Source organism: Entelurus aequoreus, linkage group LG08 (assembly GCF_033978785.1).
Source record: "Entelurus aequoreus isolate RoL-2023_Sb linkage group LG08, RoL_Eaeq_v1.1, whole genome shotgun sequence".
Classification (NCBI taxonomy): Eukaryota; Metazoa; Chordata; class Actinopteri; order Syngnathiformes; family Syngnathidae; genus Entelurus; species Entelurus aequoreus.
Window position 1 is genome coordinate 79,318,868 of NC_084738.1, and position 22,828 is coordinate 79,341,695.

The 22,828-nt window shown below is 40.2% G+C and overlaps 1 protein-coding gene across 2 annotated transcripts in view; it reads right to left on the reverse strand.

Annotated features, from left to right (window-relative positions):
* LOC133655247 (microtubule-associated serine/threonine-protein kinase 4-like) overlaps positions 1 to 22,828 on the reverse strand; it is a 96,948-nt gene that overhangs the window by 1,049 nt on the left and 73,071 nt on the right. The window lies entirely within an intron of this gene.

Consider the following 22,828-nt stretch of genomic DNA (forward strand, 5'->3'; position numbering starts at 1 on the left):
AAGCACCAAAATATATTCATTTCAGGTGTGTACCTGAACATTTTTTTCCAAATGCTAGGATGCTAATGTTAGCATGCATCAAGTACTAAAATATGACTAAGGTATATACAGTACCTACAAAATTACCTAACAACACAACCTAGCATGCTAACAGGTATCCTTCGTCAAGTAACAAAATATATGACACTGAGGTGTATACCTGCTAAATTAGCTACAAATGCTAACTACAACAGGTGTCAAGCACCAAAATATATTCATTTCAGGTGTGTACCTGAACATTTTTTTTCAAAATGCTAGGATGCTAATGTTAGCATGCATCAAGTACTAAAATATGACTAAGGTATATACCTACAAAATTAGCTAACAACACAATCTAGCATACTAACGTTAGCATGCTAACAGGTATCCTTCGTCAAGTAACAAAATACATGACACTCAGGTGTATAACTGCTAAATTAGCTACAAATGCTAACCATAACGTGTGTCAAGCACAAAAATATATTAATTTCAGTTGTGTACCAGAACATTTGTATAAATGCTAGGATGCTAATGTTAGCATGCATCAAATACTAAAATATGACTGAAATATAAACCTACAAAATTACCTAACAACACAATCTAGCATGCTAACGTTAACATGCTAACAGGTATCCTTCGTCAAGTAACAAAATATATGACACTGAGGTGTATACCTGCTAAATTAGCTACAAATGCTAACGACAACAGGTGTCAAGCACCAAAATATATTCATTTCAGGTGTGTACCTGAACATTTTTCTCAAAATGCTAGGATACTAATGTTAGCATGCATCAAGTACTAAAATATGACTAAGGTATATACCTACAAAATTACCTAACAACACAATCTAGCATACTAACGTTAGCATGCTAACAGGTATCCTTCGTAAAGTAACAAAATATATGACACTGAGGTGTATGCTTGCTAAATTAGCTACAAATGCTAACTATAACGTGTGTCAAGCACCAAAATATATTAATTTCAGTTGTGTAAATGAACATTTTTATAAATGCTAGGATGCTAATGTTAGCATGCATCAAATACTAAAATATGACTGAAGTATAACCTACAAAATTACCTAACAACACAATCTAGCATGCTAACGTTAGCATGCTAACAGGTATCCTTCGTCAAGTAACAAAATATATGACACTGAGGTGTATACCTGCTAAATTAGCTACAAATGCTAACGACAACAGGTGTCAAGCACCAAAATATATTCATTTCAGGTGTGTACCTGAACATTTTTCTCAAAATGCTAGGATACTAATGTTAGCATGCATCAAGTACTAAAATATGACTAAGGTATATACCTACAAAATTACCTAACAACACAATCTAGCATACTAACGTTAGCATGCTAACAGGTATCTTTCGTAAAGTAACAAAATATGTGACACTGAGGTGTATACCTGCTAAATTAGCTACAAATGCTAACTATAACGTGTGTCAAGCACAAAAATATATTAATTTCAGTTGTGTACCTGAACATTTTTATAAATGCTAGGATGCTAATGTTAGCATGCATCAAATACTAAAATATGACTGAAGTATAAACCTACAAAATTAGCTAACAACACAATCTAGCATACTAACGTTAGCATGCTAACAGGTATCCTTTGTCAAGTAACACAATATATGACACTGAGGTGTATACCTGCTAAATTAGCTACAAATGCTTACTATAACATGTGTCAAGCACCAAATTATATTAATTTAAGGTGTGTACCTGAAAAAAAAAATTAAATGCTAGAGTGCTAATGTTAGCATGCATCAAACTAAAATATGACTGAGGTATATACCTACAAAAGTAGCTAACAACACAATCTATCATGCTAACGTAAGCATGCTAACAGCTATCCCTCGTAAAGTAACAAAATATATGACGTTAAGGGTGTATACCTGCTAAATTAGCTACAAATGCTAACTATAACGTGTGTCAAGCACCAAATTATATGAATTTAAGTTGTGTACCTGAAAAAAAAAATTAAATGCTAGGATGCTAATGTTAGCATGCATCAAACTAAAATATGACTGAGGTATATACCTACAAAAGTAGCTAACAACACAATCTAGCATGCTAACGTAAGCATGCTAACAGCTATCCTTCGTAAAGTAACAAAATATATGACGTTAAGGGTGTATACCTGCTAAATTAGCTACAAATGCTAACTATAACGTGTGTCAAGCACCAAAATATATTAATTTCAGGTGTGTACCTGAACATTTTTTTGTTAATGCTAGGATGCTAATGTTAGCATGCATCAAGTACTAAAATATGACTGAGGTATATACCTACAAAAGTAGCTAACAACACAATCTAGCATACTAACGTTAGCATGCTAACAGGTATCCTTCGTCAAGCAACAAAATATATGACACTGAGGTGTATACCTGCTAAACTAGCTAAAAACAAGCTAACATGCTAACGATAACGTGTGTCAAGCACCAAAATATATTAATTTCAGGTGTGTTCCTGAAAATTTTTCCAAATGCTAGGATGCTAATGTTAGCATGCATCAAGCACTAAAATATGACTGAGGTATATAACTACAAAAGTAGCTAACAACACAATCTAGCATACTAATGTTAGCATGCCAACAGGTATCCTTCGTCAAGTAACAAAATATACTGTATGACTCTGAGGTGTATACCTGCTAAATTAGCTACAAATGCTAACTAAAACAGGTGTCAAGCGCCAAAATATATTAATTTCAGGTGTGTACCTGAACATTTTTTTCAAATGCTACGATGCTAATGTTAGCATGGACCAATTAATAAAATATAATTTGAGGTATGTACCTACAAAATGAGCCAACAACAACATCTAGCATACTAACGTTAGAATGCTAACAGGTATCCTTCGTCAAGTAACAAAATATATGACACTGAGGTGTATACCTGCTAAATTAGCTTAAAAAAAGCTAACATGCTAACGATAACGTGTGTCAAGCACCAAAATATATTAATTTAGGGTGTGTACCTGAACTTTTTTTTTTAATGCTAGGATGCTAATGTTAGCATGCATCAAGTACTAAAATATGACTGAAGTATATACCTACAAAATTAGCTAACAACACAATCCAGCATACTAACGTTAGCATGTTAGCATGCTAACAGGTATCCTTCGTAAAGTAACAAAATATATGACACTGAGGTGTATGCCTGCTAAATTAGCTAAAAACAAGCTAAAATGCTAACTATAACGTGTGTCAAGCACCAAAATATATTAATTTAGGGTGTGTACCTGAACATTTTTTAAAAGGCTATGATGCTAATGTTAGCATGGACCAATTAATAAAATATAATTTGAGGGATATACCTACAAAATGAGCAGGCAACAACAACATCTAGCATACTAACGTTAGCATGCTAACAGGCATCCCTCGTCAAGCGACAAAATATTTGACACTGACGTTGCAAAATAAGCAAAAATAGCTAAAATTAGCCACGGGCCGCACTTTAAACACCACAGAGCTAAAATACTGATACATTAACTCCTAAGTTAAAATACGCAATACCTGAACATTTTTATAAAATGCTAGGATGCTAATGTTAGCATGCATCAAGTACTAAACTATTATTGAGGTATATACCTTATTATTTTATTTAATCTTTTAATTTGTGTATTTTATTTTATTTTATTATTTTTATATGTATTTTTTAAATGATTCTTTAAAAAAAATAAAAAAAAATTTAACCAAAAAAATACAAAAATAATAATAATTGAAAAAAAATATATAAAAATAATAATTAAATAAAATTAAATTAAATACACAAATTAAAAGATCAAATAAAATAATAATAATTTACTTACAGTTTTTTGTATGCGTGTGAAAGGTTAAGCAGGAAGACCGAACAACCCCCACTGAACTCGGGTAAGACAACGTTAGTTTTATGGTAGCATGACGTCATATGGAGATGATGTCATGACATCATACGGAGATGATGTCAGCGTGCAAAGTGCCTGACAAATGGCAGTGAAGCGTGGCCGCCACGTTGCCACGGCGGATACGTGTTGGAGCGCACGAATGAGTGGAACAAAGAGGTGACGTTGTTTCCAACACTTATAATCGCATCGCACGTTTTTGTACATTTTTCGTTCAGGTAACGTCGGACCACAGATGGAAACCAGACCATATCTGTCTTTGGTCTTTGGTCTTTGTCCCTTCAAATAAAGACTCAACTCAACTAGACCAGCAAACTAATCTTCCACTGGACTTGAAAATTCATTCATTCCCGGACTGGCATCAGAATGTCACCACTTCTCCCGCAAACCGCGGCCTCGCTTCGCCGGAAAGTTCCACGGAAATCGTTCGAACAGCCTTTTTTTTTGTGTCCGGTTTTCGGCAGCGAAAGCGACCTCGGCGGCGGTTGGCGAGAGACGACCAGGAGAGCAACAACATTCCCAAAGTCCACGTCTTCAGCGCACTTATCATTGCACGCTGCGTGAAAAGTCACGCAAAATGTCCAAAAAAAATCTCAGTAGACAATCGAGTCTCGTTACGTCAACAAAGCCGATCTTTAGTTAGGTTCAGCAGCTTTAACCTTCCAAAGAAAAACTTCACGTTGCTTGAAAAACCTCGCTAAGAGGTGAGTGCAAACACGTAAATAACCGAAATCCAAGTGCAGTTCAAGTTGCTGATAGGACAACAATCTAACAATGGAGACGAAGAGGCGTGCACTTCCAAAAACATCTCAGAAGACAATCGAGTCTCGTTACGTCAACAAAGCCGATCTTTTGTTCGGTTCAGCAGCTTCAATGTTCCAAAGAAAAACTTTGAGTCACACAAAAAACCTCGCTAAGAGATGAGGGCAAACACGTAAACGGACGAAATCCAAGTGCAGTTCAAGTTGCTGATTGGATAACAATCTAGCAATGGAGACGAAGAGGCGTGCACTTCCAAAAACATCTCAGAAGACAATCGAGTCTCGTTACGTCAACAAAGCCGATCTTTTGTTCGGTTCAGCAGCTTTAAAGATTCAAAGAAAAACTTCACGTTGCTTGAAAAACCTCGCTAAGAGGTGAGTGCAAACACGTAAATAACCGAAATCCAAGTGCAGTTCAAGTTGCTGATAGGACAACAATCTAACAATGGAGGCGAAGAGGCGTGCACTTCCAAAAACATCTCAGAAGACAATCGAGTCTCGTTACGTCAACAAAGCCGATCTTTTGTTCGGTTCAGCAGCTTTAATGGTCCAAAGAAAAACTTTGCGTTGCATGAAAAACCTCGCTAAGAGGTGAGGGCAAACACGTAAACGGACGAAATTCATGTGCAGTTCAAGTTGCTGATTGGACAACAATCTAACAATGGAGGCGAAGAGGTGTGCACTTCCAAAAAACATCTCAGAAGACAATCGAGTCTCGTTACGTCAACAAAGCCGATCTTTTGTTCGGTTCAGCAGCTTTAATGGTCCAAAGAAAAACTTTGCGTTGCATGAAAAACCTCGCTAAGAGATGAGGGCAAACACGTAAACGGACGAAATCCAAGTGCAGTTCAAGTTGCTGATTGGACAACACGCTGCATTGTACGACAATCTAACAATGGAGGCGAAGAGGCGTGCACTTCATTATCATGCCGTCAATAAAGTGTCTACTGCTGCCTTCATTAGACAACATCATCCATTCTGCTCGGCTACCCGACAGGAAGGAGACAAAAGTCACAGCAACTTGAGCAGTCAAAGATCCGAGCCTCCACTCAGAGACGGCGTAAGAAAACAAACGCTGCTGCGGCGCCGTCGTCCCGCCTACCTGTAGCCCTCGCCGCCTCAGAATGCTGGAGTGGTCCATGGTGGCGACGCCGCAGAGCCGTGCAGCGCTGGCCAGAACCGCCCCCCCCCCCCCCGCTCGACCTCCCGCCCCTCGGGCTCAGCATCTGACGCCAGCCGAGCAGCCGCTCCGACACACCGCCGCTCGACTCATTGGAGGACGGGCAGTCAGCTGACGCCGCTCCTCCGGCTCGTCTGCTCCGCAACTTCCCAGGAGTGAGGCGGCGATAGAGGAAGGCAGAAGAGGGACTGAGGCAGGGAGGGAGGGAGGGAGGAAGGGAGGATGGATGGCGGCGCTTGTAAATTAGCATAGGAGCAGCCCGAGAGCGAGGGAGGGGGTTCAGGTCAGGAGTCGCCCCCCCCCCAAGACTGTCCATTCTTCCAGCAGAAAAGAAAAGGAGGATATACTTCCTGGCTTTGTTTTTGTGCCGCAATGACCTGGCCGTCCTGTCCTTTGAAGCGGGGACAGCTGAGCTACAGCAAGAGGACAAGTTCCAGTCGACAAGGAAAGACAAGTTTAGAGATTTAAAGTTACGGGGGGCTATGCACTTGTACACGAGAGAGTCTGTGGACTCAGGAAAGGACCGACGCAAAGGTCCGAAATGAGCCTAAATAGGACCAAATTCCCCCTAAAGGTTGCCAAAAAAACAACAAAATAGGACTGAAGGTCCTAAAGAACCCCAAATAGGACCACCTTTCTTTAAAGATCCAAATTAAGACCATCTTTCCGTAAAGGTACCAAAATACCCCAAATAAGACCATTATCCCCTAAAGGTGGAAAAGTGCCCCAGTTAGGACCCTATTCCCCCAAAGGATCCCAAATAAGACCATGCTACCCTCAAAGTGCCAATTTATCCAAAAAAGGGCCATCTTAACTATAGGTCTTAAAGAACCCCAAATAAGACCATCTTCCCCTAAAGGTCATAAACTACCCCAAATAGGACCATCTTCCTTTAAAGATCCGAAACAACCCAAAGTACGAACCATATTTCCCTAAAAGTACCAAAATGCCCCAAATAAGACCACTGTCCCGTAAAGGTGGCAAAGTACCCCAATTATGGCCCTATTCCCCCAAAGGAGCCAGAGGACCCCAAACAAGACCATCTTCTCCTAAAGGTTATAAACTACCCCAGTTAGGACCCTATTCCCCCAAAGGACCCCAAATAAGACCATACTCCCCTCAAGGTGCCAAAGTGTTCCAAATATGACCATCTTCCTTTAAAGATCCCAAACAACCCAAAGTAAGAACCATATTTCCCTAAAGGTACCAAAATACCCCAAATAAGACCATTATCCCCTACAAGTGGCACAGTGCCACAGTTGGGACTCTATTCCCCAAAAGGAGCCAAAGGACCCCAAATAAGACCATCTTCAGCCTAAAGGTCATAAACTACCCCAATTAGGACCATCGTCCCTTAAAGATGCCAAAGAACCCCAAATAAGACCATCTACCCCTAAAGGTGCCAAAAAGTTCCAAATAGGACCATCTTACTTTAAAAGGTCCTATCAACCCAAATTAAGACCATCTTTCACTAAAGGTACCAAAATACCCAAAATCAGACCAGGTGGCAAAGTACCCCAAATAAGACCACCTTTCTTTAAAAATCCAAATTAAGACCATCTTTTCCTAAAGGTACCAAAATACCCCAAATAAGATCATTATCCCCTAAAGGTGGAAAAGTACCCCAGTTAGGACCCTATTCCCCCAAAGGATCCGAAATAAGACCATGCTACCCTCAAGGTGCAAATTTATCCAAAAAAGGGCCATCTTAACTATAGGTCTTAAAGAACCCCAAATAAGACCATCTTCCCCTAAATGTCATAAACTACCCCAAATAGGACCATCTTCCTTTAAAGATCCTAAACAACCCAAAGTACGAACCATATTTCCCTAAAAGTACCAAAATACCCCAAATAAGACCACTGTCCCGTAAAGGTGGCAAAGTACCCCAATTATGGCCCTATTCCCCCAAAGGAGCCAGAGGACCCCAAACAAGACCATCTTCTCCTAAAGGTCATAAACTACCCCAGTTAGGACCCTATTCCCCCAAAGGACCCCAAATAAGACCATACTCCCCTACAAGTGGCACCGTGCCACAGTTAGGACTCTATTCCCCAAAAGGAGCCAAAGGACCCCAAATAAGACCATCTTCAGCCTAAAGGTCATAAACTACCCCAATTAGGACCATCGTCCCTTAAAGATGCCAAAGAACCCCAAATAAGACCATCTACCCCTAAAGGTGCCAAAAAGTTCCAAATAGGACCATCTTCCTTTAAAAGGTCCTAAACAACCCAAATTAAGACCATCTTTCACTAAAGGTACCACAATACCCAAAATCAGACCAGGTGGCAAAGTACTCCAAATAAGACCACCTTTCTTTAAAAATCCAAATTAACACCATCTTTCCCTAAAGGTACCAAAATACCCCAAATAAGACTATTATCCCCTAAAGGTGGCCAAGTACCCCAGTTAGGACCTTATTCCCCCAAAGGAGCCAAAGAACCCCAAATAAGACCATGCTACCCTCAAGGTGCCAATGTATCCCAAATAGGACCATCTTAACTATAGGTCTTAAAGTACCCTAAATAAGACCATTCTCCCCTAAAGGTCATAAACTACCCCAATTAGGACCATCTTCCCTTTAAGATGCCAAATAACCCCAAATAAGACCCCCTTCCCCTAAAGGTGCTCAAGTATTCCAAATAGGACCATCTTTCCCTAAAGGCGCCAAAGTACACCAAACAGGACCATCTTCTTTTAAAGGTGCCGAAGTACCCAAAACAAAACCATCTTCTGCTAAAGGTCTTAAAGTACCGCAAATAGGACTATCTTCTCTTAAAGGTGCCAAAAGACCCTAAATAGGACCATCTTACCCTAAAGGTCTTAAAGGACCCCAAATAGGACCATTTCCCCTAAAGATCTTAAAGGACCCCAAATAGGACCATCTTCCCCTAAAGGTTTTTAAGGACCCCAAATAGGACCATCTTCCCCTAAAGGGCTTAAAGGACCCCAAATAGGACTATCTTCCCCTAAAGGGCTTAAAGGACCATAAACAGGACCATCTTCTCTTAAAGGTGCCACAATACCCCAAATAGGACCATCTTCCCCTAAAGGTCTTAAAGGACCCCAAATAGGACCATCTCCCCTAAAGATCTTAAAGGACCCCGAATAGGACCATCTTCCCCTTAAGGGCTTAAAGGACCCCAAATAGGACCATCTTCCCCTAAAGATCTTAAAGGACCCAAAATAGGACCATCTTCCCCTAAAGGGCTTAAAGGACCATAAACAGGATCATCTTCTCTTAAAGTTGCCAGAATACCCCTAATAGGACCATCTTCCCCTAAAGGTCTTTAAGGACCCCAAATAGGACCATCTTCCCCTAAAGATCTTAAAGGACCCCAAATAGGACCATCTTCCCCTTAAGGGCTTAAAGGACCCCAAATAGGACCATCTTCCCCTAAAGATCTTAAAGGACCCCAAATAGGACCATCTTCCCCTAAAGGGCTTAAAGGACCATAAACAGGACCATCTTCTCTTAAAGTTGCCACAATACCCCAAATAGAACCATCTTCCCCTAAAGGTCTTAAAGGACCCCAAATAGGACCATCTCCCCTAAAGATCTTAAAGGACCCCAAATAGGACCATCTTCCCCTAAAGATCTTAAAGGACCCAAAATAGGACCATCTTCCCCTAAAGGGCTTAAAGGACCATAAACAGGACCATCTTCTCTTAAAGTTGCCACAATACCCCAAATAGGACCATCTCCCCTAAAGATCTTAAAGGACCCCGAATAGGACCATCTTCCCCTTAAGGGCTTAAAGGACCCCAAATAGGACAATCTTCCCCTAAAGATCTTAAAGGACCCCAAATAGGACCATCTTCCCCTAAAGGGCTTAAAGGACCATAAACAGGACCATCTTCTCTTAAAGTTGCCAGAATACCCCTAATAGGACCATCTTCCCCTAAAGGTCTTTAAGGACCCCAAATAGGACCATCTTCCCTTAAAGGTACCAGAGTACCCCAAATAGGACCATCTTCCCCTAAAAGTCCCAATGTACCCCAATAAGACCATCTACCCTTAAAGGTCTTTAAGGACCCCAAATAGGACCATTTTCCCCTAAAGTTCCCAAAGTAACCCAAATAGAACAATATTTCCCAAAAAGGTCTTAAAGGACCCTAAATAGGACCATCTTCCCTTACAGGTCCCAAAGTACCCCAAATAGGACCATCTTCTCTTAAAGGTGTCAAAGGATCCCAAATAGGACCATCTTCCCCTAAAGGTCTTTAACCCTAAATAGGACCATCTTCTCTTAAAGGTCATAAAACCCCAAATAGGACCATCTTCCCCTAAAGGGCTTAAAGGACCCCAAATAGGACCATTTTCTGCTTAAGGTCCAAAATAGACTACTACATACTTCCCTAAAATTGTCAAAAGTCCCCATATAGGACCATCTTCCCCTAAATTTTACAGACCCTTATTCACGTAAACCAAGGCCCCTAAAGGATGGCGAGGCCCCACGCATAAGGAGGGGCGGCCCTGCGTAGACATCCTTATCCCATTTCTGACATTTCATGAAAGTTGAGTGAAAATCCGCCTCTAACTTAGCCTTAAGTGATTGCATCACCTTGGCCAAAGGTCACAAATCTCACAGCACATTTCCACGAGGACCACCTGGACCGTGACCACGGTCTCTGAAGGCCACAGGATGGACGCGGGGCCTTCAGACCCAACAAGTGGAGTCGTTATCATGATGGAATCCCCGAGTCAATTTATGCCAATTTTTCATGGCCCGCCTCCTCAAGAGCACCGAGTCCCTGGACCCTGGACCCCCACCCTGGTCTTTGTGCCATTTCCATTCATTCTGTGAATATTAAGCAGGTTCTTCTTATCGTGTGTGTGTGTGTGTGTGTGTGTGTGTGTGTGTGTGTGTGTGTGTGTGTGTGTGTGTGTGTGTGTGTGTGTGTGTGTGTGTGTGTCATAATTAACTTCCTGCGCTCGTCACCAGGTCAAGAATTCCAACACAGGGTCTTTTGATCCAGAACAATAGGCAGCACGACACCTGAGGGAGGACTGGTGTAATCTCCAAGTCTGGGTCTGGAGTCAGCCTGCACAGATGGACTATTAAGTCCAGGTCCTGTGGGACTGGGACTGGGACTGGGACTGGGAAAGGAATGCAGACTGTTGCAGAATCACAAAGGAGCAGACCTTTTTCTTCTCAATGAGGGAATTCTCAAATGATGTTTCTCTGATTGCTCTAGCGTGAAGTTTGCTGCCTTGTAGGAACCAGGGTTCTAGTTGTAGGAACAAGAGTTCTAGTTGTAGGAACCAAAATTCTAGTCCCTGAAGTCAACCGCCCTGGATGTCAAAGCATTCTGACCATGTCCCGTGTTACAATGTTACCTGATCTTATTTTCTGTGTCACTATGTTCCGTGTTACTATGGTCCGCATTACGATGTTCCATGTTACAATGTTCCATGTTACAACGTTCCATCTTACAATGTTCCCTGATACTATTTTCTGTGTGACAAGGTTCTGTGTTACTATGTTACCTGATACTATTTTCTGTGTCATTATGTTCCGCGTTACGACGTTCTGTGTTACGACGTTCCCTGATACTATTCTATGTGTCACTATGTTCCGTGTGACAAGGTTCCATGTTACTATGTTCCCTGATACTATTTTCTGTGTCATTATGTTCCGCGTTACAACGTTCCGCGTTACGACGTTCCGCGTTACGACGTTCCATGTTACAATGTTTCATGATACTATTTTCCGTGTCACTATGTTCCGTGTTACAAGGTTCGTGTTACAAGGTTGGTGTTACAAGGTTCCATGTTACTATTTTCTGTGTCACTGTTTTGTGTCACGATGTTCCGTGTTACGATGTTCCGCGTTACGATGTTCCGCGTTACGATGTTCCGTGTTACGGCGTTCCGTGTTATGGCGTTCCGTGTTATGGCGTTCCGTGCTACAATGTTTCCTGATACTATTTTCCGTTTCAATATGTTCCGTGTTACAAGGTTTGTGTTACAAGGTTCGTGTTACAAGGTTCCATGTTACTATTTTCTGTGTCACTGTTTTGTGTCACGATGTTTGGTGTTACAATGTTTCCTGATACTATTTTCTGTGTTACTATGTTCCGTGTGACAAGGTTCCATGTTACTATGTTCCCTGATACTATTTTCTGTGTCTTTATGTTCCGCGTTACGATGTTCCGCGTTACGACGTTCCGTGTTACGACATTCCGTGTTACGACATTCCGTGTTACGGCGTTCCGTGTTACGGCGTTCCGTGTTACGGCGTTCTGTGTTACAATGTTTGCTGATACTATTTTCTGTGTCACTATAGTCCGTGTCACTATGTTCCATGTTACAAGGTTCGTGTTACAAGGTTCGTGTTACAAGGTTCATGTTACAAGGTTCCATGTTACTATGTTTTGTGTTACTATGTTTTGTGTCACTATGTTCCCTGTCACTATGTTCTCTGTCACTATGTTCCGCGTTACGATGTTCCGCGTTACGATGTTACCTGATCTTATTTTCTGTGTCACTATGTTCTGTGTCACTATGTTCCGTGTTACTATGTTCCGTGTTTCTATGTTCCGTGTTACTATGTTCCGCGTTACTATGTTCCGCGTTACTATGTTCCGCGTTACCATGTTCCATGTTACAATGTTCCCTGTTACAATGTTCCCTGTTACAATGTTCCATGTTACAATGTTCCATGTTACAATGTTCCCTGATACTATTTTATGTGTCACTATATTCTGTGTGACAAGGTTCCATGTTACTATGTTCCCTGATACTATTTTCTGTGTCATTATGTTCCGCGTTACGACGTTCCGCGTTACGACGTTCCGAGTTACAATGTTTCCTGATACTATTTTCCGTGTCACTATGTTCCGTGTTACAAGGTTTGTGTTACAAGGTTCGTGTTACAAAGTTTGTGTTACAAGGTTCGTGTTACAAGTTTCCATGTTACTATTTTCTGTGTCACTGTTTTGTGTCACGATGTTCCGTGTTACAATGTTCCCTGATACTATTTTCTGTGTCGCTATGTTCCGTGTGACAAGGTTCCATGTTACTATATTCCCTGATACTATTTTCTGTGTCTTTATGTTCCGCGTTACGATGTTCCGCGTTACGATGTTCCGCGTTACGACGTTCCGTGTTACGGCGTTCCGTGTTACAATGTTTCTTGATACTACTTTATGTGTCACTATGGTCCGTGTCACTATGGTCCGTGTCACTATGGTCCGTGTCACTATGGTCCGTGTTACAAGGTTTGTATTACAAGGTTTGTGTTACAAGGTTCGTGTTACAAGGTTACATGTTACTATTTTCTGTGTCACTATGTTTTGTGTCACTATGTTCCGTGTCACTATGTTCGGCGTCACTATGTTCCGCGTTACGATGTTCCATGTTACAATGTTCCATGTTACAATGTTCCGCTTTACAATGTCCCATGTTACAATGTTCCGTGTTACAATGTCCCGTGTTACAATGTTCCGTGTTACAATGTTCCGTGTTACAATGTTCTGTGTTACAATGTTCCCTGATACTATGTTCCGAGTCACTATGTTCCATGTCGCAAGGTTCCGTGTCACAAGGTTCCCTGATACTATTTTCTGTGTCACTATGTTTCGTGTCACTATGTTTTGTGTCACTATGTTCCGTGTTACAATGTTCCCTGACACTATTTTCTGTGTCACTATGTTTCGTGTCACTATTTTTCGTGTCACTATGATTCGTGTCACTAACATGGTCCGTGTTACAAGGTTTTGTGTTACAACATTCCGAGTTACAAGGTTTTGTGTTACTATGTTCCCTAATAATATTTTCTGTGTTACTATGTTACGTGTTACGATGTTCCGTGATCTTATGCTCCCTGATAATATTTTCTGTGTCACTATGTGCCGTGTTACAATGTTCCGTGCTACATTGTTGAGTCTTATGATGTTCCGTGATACTATGTTCCCTAATACTATTATCTGTGTCACTATGTTCCGTGTCACGAGGTTTCGGTTTCACGAGGTTCCGTGTTACAAGGTTCTGTATTTTGATGTTCTGTATTTTGATGTTCCGCGCTTCTCTGTTTCAAGTTTCTATGTTCCACGTTAGAATATTTTGCGTTGCGATATTCCACGTTACAATGCTCAGTCTTATGAAGTTCCGTAATATTATGTTCCCAATACTATTTTCTGTGTCACTGTTCCGTGTCACTATGTTTCGTATCACTACGTTCCGCGTTACGATGTTCCGTGATACCATGTTTCCCTAATACTACTTTCTGTGTCACTATGTTCCCTGTCACCATGTTCCATGCCACTGTGTTCCATGTTCCGATGTTCTGTGTTACTATTTTCCGTGTTATGTTCCGTGTTACAATGGTCTGTGATACTGTTTCATGTTACTATGTTCCATTTTTAAATGTTCTGTGATACGATGTTCCCATGTTACAAGTTTCCGTTTTATGATGTTCTATGTTACGATGTTTCCTGCTACTAAGATCGTTGTTACTAGGATTTCGTATTTCGATGTTCTGTGTTTTTATGGTGCACATTTGCATGTTCCATGTTACGATGTTCCATGTTACAATATTCCGCGATACTATAATCTATGATACTACTTTACGTGTTACTAGGTTCAGTGTTACTGGGTTCCTTGTTTCAAAGTTTTGTGTTTTAATATTCTGTGTTTCAATGTTCGGCGTGTCGATGTTTGGCGTGTCGATGTTCGTCGTGTCGGTATTTGCCGTTAGGATGATCCGTGTTACGATGTTCCTTGTTACGATGTTCCTTGTTACGATATTCTGCGTTACAATGTTCCGCGATATACTGTTCCGCATTATACTGTTCCGCGATACTAAAATCTATGATACTATTTTATGTGTTACTAGGTTCCGTGTTACTAGGTTCCTTGTTTCAAAGTTTTGTGTTTAATATTCCATGTTCGGTGTTTCGATGTTTGGCGTTTCGATGTTCGGCGTTACGATGATCCGTGTCACGATGTTCCGTGTCGCGATGTTTCGTGTTACGATGTTTCATGTTATGATGTTTTATGATACAATGTTCCGTGTTACGATGTTTTATGATACAATGTTCTGTGTTACGATGTTCTGTGTTACGATGTTTTATGATACAATGTTCCGTGTTACGATGTTTTATGATACAATGTTCTGTGTTACGATGTTCTGTGTTACGATGTTCTGTGTTACGATGTTTTGTGTAACAAAATTTTGTGATACGATGTTCCTTGTTACAATGTTCTGTGTTACAATGTTCCGCGTTATACTGTTCCGCGATACTAAAATCTATGATACTATTTTACGTGTTACTAGGTTCCGTGTTACTAGGTTCCGTGTTACTAGGTTCCTTGTTTCAAAGTTTTGTGTTTAATATTCCATGTTCGGCGTTTCGATATTTGGCGTTTCGATGTTTGGCGTTTCGATGATCCGTGTCACGATGTTCCGTGTCACGATGTTTCGTGTTACGATGTTTCACGTTACGATGTTTTATGATACAATGTTCCGTGTTACGATGTTTTCTGTTACGATGTTCCGTGTTACGATGTTTTATGATACAATGTTCTGTGTTACGATGTTCTGTGTTACGATGTTTTGTGTAACAAAATTTTGTGATACGATGTTTCGTGTTACGACGTTTTGTGAGACGATGTTCCGTGTTACGATGTTTTGTGATACGATGTTCCGCGTTACAATGTTCCTTGTAACGATGTTCCGGGTTTCGATGCTTCGTGTTACAATGTTTTGTGATACGATGTTCCGTTTTACTCTGTTCCGTGTTACGATGTTTTGTGTTACGATGTTCCGTGTTACCATGTTCCGTGTTACGATGTTCCGTGTTACGAAGTTCCGTGTCAGGTGCAAAAAGAGAAAGAGCTACTTAAGCGCAGTAGTTACTGTAGTTACTGCTCCCTTGCTGATAAGAAAAGGAAGTGACACGCCTCCTTCGACTCCCATCCTTACACGCTACAATAGTTCATTTTAAAAAACGCTGAAGTGACATTTTGTCGCGGAGATTAACTTTTAAAAAGGCGGACGTTTCACATGTGAAGTGATCGAGTCACATGACTTTTATTGAAGACAAGGCTACTCCATTCCTCCCTGGTGGTGCAGTCGTCGGGCTGGACGGCAGAAATAATAATCACGATTACTTGGACGGGGTTAGTAATCACGATGAATTACACGGCTAACGCTAACGACGCTAACACCGACGCGTAACTTGAAGTGCTGTTTACGAGATTTGTACGTTGCAGGCGCTTTTCTTTGGACAACAACAACGTTATCAGTCAAGGACATTTTTTTATCGGACTACAACGAAGAGCTGGAAGAGAGGGGGGTGCCACAAAGACGCACTACACATCGGGATTATGACAGAGTTATCTCCATATCTCTCACACACACACACACACACACACACACACACACACACACACACACACACACACACACACACACACACACACACGTGGGGAGTATTGATTTTCTGCCAAGGAGTGTTGCATTGACAGAAGATAGGACGCCCTCAGGGCTGCAGAAATAAACAAGTCAGAAAGCAATAACGAGGGCAGCCAGGTGTTGGCGGCGCCGCCGCGGGCACGAAGGTGACGATAAGACGCCAACAATGAATCCTATTGTGTCGTCTTTGTTTACTCGGGCGGACATTTTCATGACAGCTCGGGGACGTCACGGTGTGAACATTTCCTATCGCGGTTGTTATGGTCTCAGTATTTTTAAATGTGCTCAAAAGTCTCAAAAAGTACTTCTACTGAAATATTTTAACCAAGTTTTAATTTTAAAAACCAACAGAAACATTATTGTACATTTTTGTAGATTAAAAACGTTGTTTCATGGACCTCGAGTAGAAAGTTGAATGTGCATATGAAAGTGTTATAAACAAAGTAATATGGCAGAAATACTAATAAAATCAACGTGAAAATTGTGCAAAATAGCACTTTATGGACAGAGAAGAAAAAAAATTAAATAAAAACAAATGTAATAATTTTGCAAGATGGCACCTTATGGACATGAGGCGTACTGCACTTTTTCTGCATGTATATATAAAAATAGTGTTCATGTAAGAGATCTAGTCTTACACAATTATGGCCAAAATAATATTTACGATTATTTTTTTATCAATATTGAAATCACAATTATTGATTGTTTGATGAAACAGAGTTACGATGTTCCGTGATACTATGTTCCCTGATAATATTTCCTGTCACTATGTTCCGTGTTACAATGTTCCGTGTTACAATGTTCTGTGCTACAATGTTCTGTGTTACAGTGTTCCGTGTTACATTGTTCTGTGTTACAGTGTTCCGTCTTATGATGTTCCGTGATACTATGTTCCCTGATAATATTTTCTGTCACTATGTTCCGTGTTACAATGTTCCGTGTTACAATGTTCTGTGTTACAATGTTCTGTGTTACAGTGTTCCGTGTTACATTGTTCTGTGTTACAGTGTTCAGTCTTATGATGTTCCGTGATACTATGTTCCCTGATAATATTTTCTGTCACCATGTTCCGTGTTACATTGTTCCGTGTTACATTGTTCCGTGTTACATTGTTCTGTGTTACAGTGTTCAGTCTTATGATGTTCCATGATACTATGTTCCCTGATACAATTTTCTGTGTCACTATGTTCCGTGTAACAATGTTCCGTGTAACAATGTTCCGTGTTACAATGTTCCGTGTTACAATGTTCCGTGTTACAATGTTCCGCGTTACAGTGCTCTGTGTTACAGTGTTCAGTCTTATGATGTTCCGTGATACTATGTTCCCTGATAATATTTTCTGTCACTATGTTCCGTGTTACAACGTTCTGTGTTACAATGTTCTGTGTTACAGTGTTCAGTCTTATGATGTTCCGTGATACTATGTTCCCTGATAATATTTTCTGTCACTATGTTCCGTGTTACAATGTTCCGCGTTACAATGTTCTGTGTTACAATGTTCTGTGTTACAGTGTTCCGTGTTACATTGTTCTGTGTTACAGTGTTCAGTCTTATGATGTTCCGTGATACTATGTTCCCTGATAATATTTTCTGTCACCATGTTCCGTGTTACATTGTTCCGTGTTACATTGTTCCATGTTACATTGTTCCGTGTTACATTGTTCTGTGTTACAGTGTTCAGTCTTATGATGTTCCATGATACTATGTTCCCTGATACAATTTTCTGTGTCACTATGTTCCGTGTTACAATGTTCTGTGTTACAATGTTCCGTGTTACAATGTTCCGTGTTACATTGTTCCGCGTTACAGTGCTCTGTGTTACAGTGTTCAGTCTTATGATGTTCCGTGATACTATGTTCCCTGATATATTTTCTGTCACTATGTTCCGTGTTACAATGTTCTGTGTTACAGTGTTCCGTGTTACAGTGTTCCGTGTTACAGTGTTCAGTCTTATGATGTTCCGTGATACTATGTTCCCTGATAATATTTTCTGTCACTATGTTCCGTGTTACATTGTTCCGTGTTACAGTGTTCTGTGTTACAGTGTTCAGTCTTATGATGTTCCGTGATATTATGTTCCCTGATACAATTTTCTGTGTCACTATGTTCCGTGTAACAATGTTCCGTGTTACAATGTTCCGTGTTACAGTGTTCCGTGTTACATTGTTCAGTCTTATGATGTTCCGTGATACTATGTTCCCTGATAATATTTTCTGTCACTATGTTCCGTGTTACATTGTTCCGTGTTACAGTGTTATGATAAATGATAAATGGGTTATACTTGTATAGCGCTTTTCTACCTTCAAGGTACTCAAAGCGCTTTGACACTATTTCCACATTCACCCATTCACACACACATTCACACACTAGGGATGATGTTTGATAAGGAATTATCGAGTTCGAGCCTATTATCAAATCCTCTTATCGAACCGATTCCTTATCGATTCTCTTATTGATTCTCTTATTGAGTCCAGATAGGTTGTTGTATATGGAAAAAAATACACAATATTTGGTTTAACAAAAGCTCACTTTTATTATATAATAAAAAAATAAAATCTAATAAATAAATAACTATTGACTGTTACCCCCCTAAAAAAATAAAATAAAATAAATAAATATTGACTGTTGTTACCCAAAGTATATTAAGTGGGATTTTTCAGAGAAACAAATATATACAGTAACACAAAAACAACCTGTCTCTGTGATCACTATAGGTGTATAAATAATAATATAGTGTTAAATAAAATCAGTCCCTTGGGCACAAAACTGGAAATAATACAGCTCTCCAAAAAGTGCACTTCTGCTGCTATTTGACATAACTGTTTGTTATGATGCTTTGACATTTTTGCACTTTATTTCTTTATTGAAAGAAAATTCTACGAAGAGAAAAGTTCTTTGCAAATGTGGTTACAATGCTAAAAAATGAAAAGTTAAAGCTAAAAAAAGAAATACACTTTATTGAGTTAACATTATTTCTTTATGGGGGGAAAATGTTATGAGCTAGAGAATATAACAACTACACTACCCAGCATGCAACGGGAGTTACGAGCATGCGCGGTAGCCCCGAAAAGTGTTGCATGTTGCCACGCTGTGAAAGTAAACGTCAAGAACTCAGCCAACACGCCTCGTCTGCATTATTTATAATTAGACAGACAACACATATACAGTGTGATTTTTTTTTGTTTACAAGGAAAGAAAAACAAAAGTTAAAAAAGGGAGATATGTTGTATATATATGTATGTGCTGCGGTTGTTTTAAGAACGTTGCGACAGCTGCCGTAAAGGAGGTGCGTTGCTAGCCTGGTTGCTATGTTTCCGGTTGGTCGTAAAAGTGTTGGTCATGTGTTTTACCCTGCTAAAATCTCTCAGTAAAGTTATTCGATGGATTATATCTTTTGTTTTGAACTTTATTACACCTTGGAGCGCTTTTTCCCGTCCATTGTTTTCCTGCTTTCTCTATCTGCGCCTAATGACTGAGCTACGTGACGCCATTTCTTGTGATGTCCCACGGAGCATTTCTGGTCGGGACGGTATTCGAATAAAGAATCAACTCTTTTCCTTTACTATAGTGGTCTCGATAACGGGTACCGGTTCTCAAGAAGGGATTCGAGTCCGAGGACTCGGTTCTTTTCTTATCAAACAACCGGGAAAACCGGTTTCGAGTATCATCCCTATCACACACTGATGGCGGGAGCTGCCATGCAAGGCGCTAACCAGCAGCCATCAGGAGCAAGGGTGAAGTGTCTTGCCCAAGGACACAACGGACGTGACTAGGATGATAGAAGGTGGGGATTGAACCCCAGTAACCAGCAACCGTCCGATTGCTGACACGGCCACTCTACCAACTTCGCCACGCGTGTTCAGTCTTACGATGTTCCGTGATACTATGTTCCCTGATAATATTTTCTGTCACTATGTTCCGTGTTACAATGTTCCGTGTTACAATGTTCCGTGTTACAATGTTCCGTGTTACATTGTTCCGTGTTACATTGTTCCGTGTTACAGTGTTCAGTCTTATGATGTTCCGTGATACTATGTTCCCTGATAATATTTTCTGTCACTATGTTCCGTGTTACAATGTTCCGTGTTACAATGTTCCGTGTTACATTGTTCCGTGTTACATTGTTCTGTGTTACAGTGTTCAGTCTTATGATGTTCCGTGATACTATGTTCCCTGATAATATTTTCTGTCACTATGTTCCGTGTTACAATGTTCCGTGTTACATTGTTCCGTGTTACATTGTTCTGTGTTACAGTGTTCAGTCTTATGATGTTCCGTGATACTATGTTCCCTGATACAATTTTCTGTGTCGCTATGTTCCGTGTAACAATGTTCCGTGTAACAATGTTACGTGTTACAATGTTCTGTGTTACAATGTTCCGGGTTACAATGTTCCGTGTTACAATGTTCCGTGTTACATTGTTCGGTCTTATGATGTTCCGTGTTACATTGTTCCATGTTACATTGTTCCGTGTTACATTGTTCCGTGTTACATTGTTCAGTCTTATGATGTTCCGTGTTACAATGTTCCATTGTTCCGTGTTCCATTGTTCCGTGTTACATTGTTCCGTGTTACATCGTTCAGTCTTATGATGTTCCGTGTTACAATGTTCTGGACATGAGGCGTAACTGCACTTTTTGTGCATAAATATAAAAATAGTGTTCATGTATTAAAACAATTATGGCCAAAATAATAATTACAATTATTTTCACTATGTTCCGTGTTACATTGTTTCGTGTTACATTGTTCTGTGTTACAGTGTTCAGTCTTATGATGTTCCAAGATACTATGTTCCCTGATACAATTTTCTGTCACTATGTTCCGTGTTACATTGTTTCGTGTTACATTGTTCTGTGTTACAGTGTTCAGTCTTATGATGTTCCAAGATACTATGTTCCCTGATACAATTTTCTGTCACTATGTTCCGTGTTACATTGTTCCGTGTTACAATGTTCTGTGTTACAGTGTTCAGTCTTATGATGTTCCGTGATACTATGTTCCCTGATACAATTTTCTGTGTCACTATGTTCCGTGTTACAATGTTCCGTGTTACAATGTTCTGTGTTACAGTGTTCAGTCTTATGATGTTCCGTGATACTATGTTCCCTGATACAATTTTCTGTGTCACTATGTTCCGTGTTACAATGTTCTGTGTTACAGTGTTCAGTCTTATGATGTTCCAAGATACTATGTTCCCTGATACAATCTTCTGTGTCACTATGTTCCGTGTTACAATGTTCCGTGTTACATTGTTCCGTGTTACATTGTACCGTGTTATGATGTTCCGTGTTACAATGTTCTGGACATGAGGCGTGACTGCACTTTTTGTGCATATATATAAAAATAGTGTTCATGTATTAAAACAATTGTGGCCAAAATAATAATTACGATTATTTTCTATCAATATTGTAATCCCAATTATTGATTGTTTGATAAAACAGAGTTACGATGTTCCGTGATACTATGTTCCCTGATAATATTTTCTGTCGCTATGTTCCGTGTTACTATGTTCCGTGTTACACTCAGTGGCCTAGTGGTTAGAGTGTCCGCCCTGAGATCGGTAGGTTGGAGTTCAAATCCCAGCCGAGTCATACCAAAGACTATAAAAATGGGACCCATTACCTCCCTGCTTGGCACTCAGCATCAAGGGTTGGAATTTGGGGGTTAAATCACCAAAATGATTCCCGGGCGCGGCGCCGCTGCTGCCCACTGCTCCCCAAGGGGATGGGTCAAATGCAGAGGACAAATTTCACCACATCTAGTGTGTGTGTGTGACAATCATTGGTACTTTAACTTTAACTTTAACTTTAACATTGTTCAGTCTTATGATACCATGTTCCCTGATACAATTTTCTGTTACTATGTTCCATTTTACAATGTTCCGTGTTACATTGTTCAAAAACAAAAACAAAAAACGTAATGTAAAAAAACTCGGCGTTTACTTTTTGATATCAATATAAAACGCAAATCAGTTTGGCTAATGAAGATAAAGTCTAATAAACAAGCTTTGTTCTTCTTTAACAACCGCTTTTAATGGTTCAGTACAATAGTTTGGCCAACAAAAATAAAGAGGAGTGACACCTCGCACATCGAATACACAATCTTCACAGCCTGTGTTCAATTCCATGAGATGACAAAACATTTGAGCTATTACTGATGTTATTTGAACACTGATACAGTTAAATAAAGGAGGAGTGATCACCCCAGTAAACAAAGTAAAGACTTTCTAAACAAGTTGTGACAACGTTCACGACACATCGCCTGCTGCATGTTTCCTCACATCGTCAACTCTCAGTCACAGCTGATGGACGCTGTATTGAGAAAATAAAAGCAACATCAACTAGTTTTACTCCTTCGCTGTATACTTTTAGTGTGTCTCCAATATTGTCCACACCTGTCTCCATCCAAACACAGCAGTGCGCTCCTAAACACACGCCGGGAAGCGAGGGGAAATTTTAAAAAGTTAAACCAAGCGCTCGGCCCTGTTTACTCCGAGGGGAAATATCAGTGGCAAAGTCCGTGTAGTTGTGTTCTGCCATGTTTTTTTTCCGAGCCAAA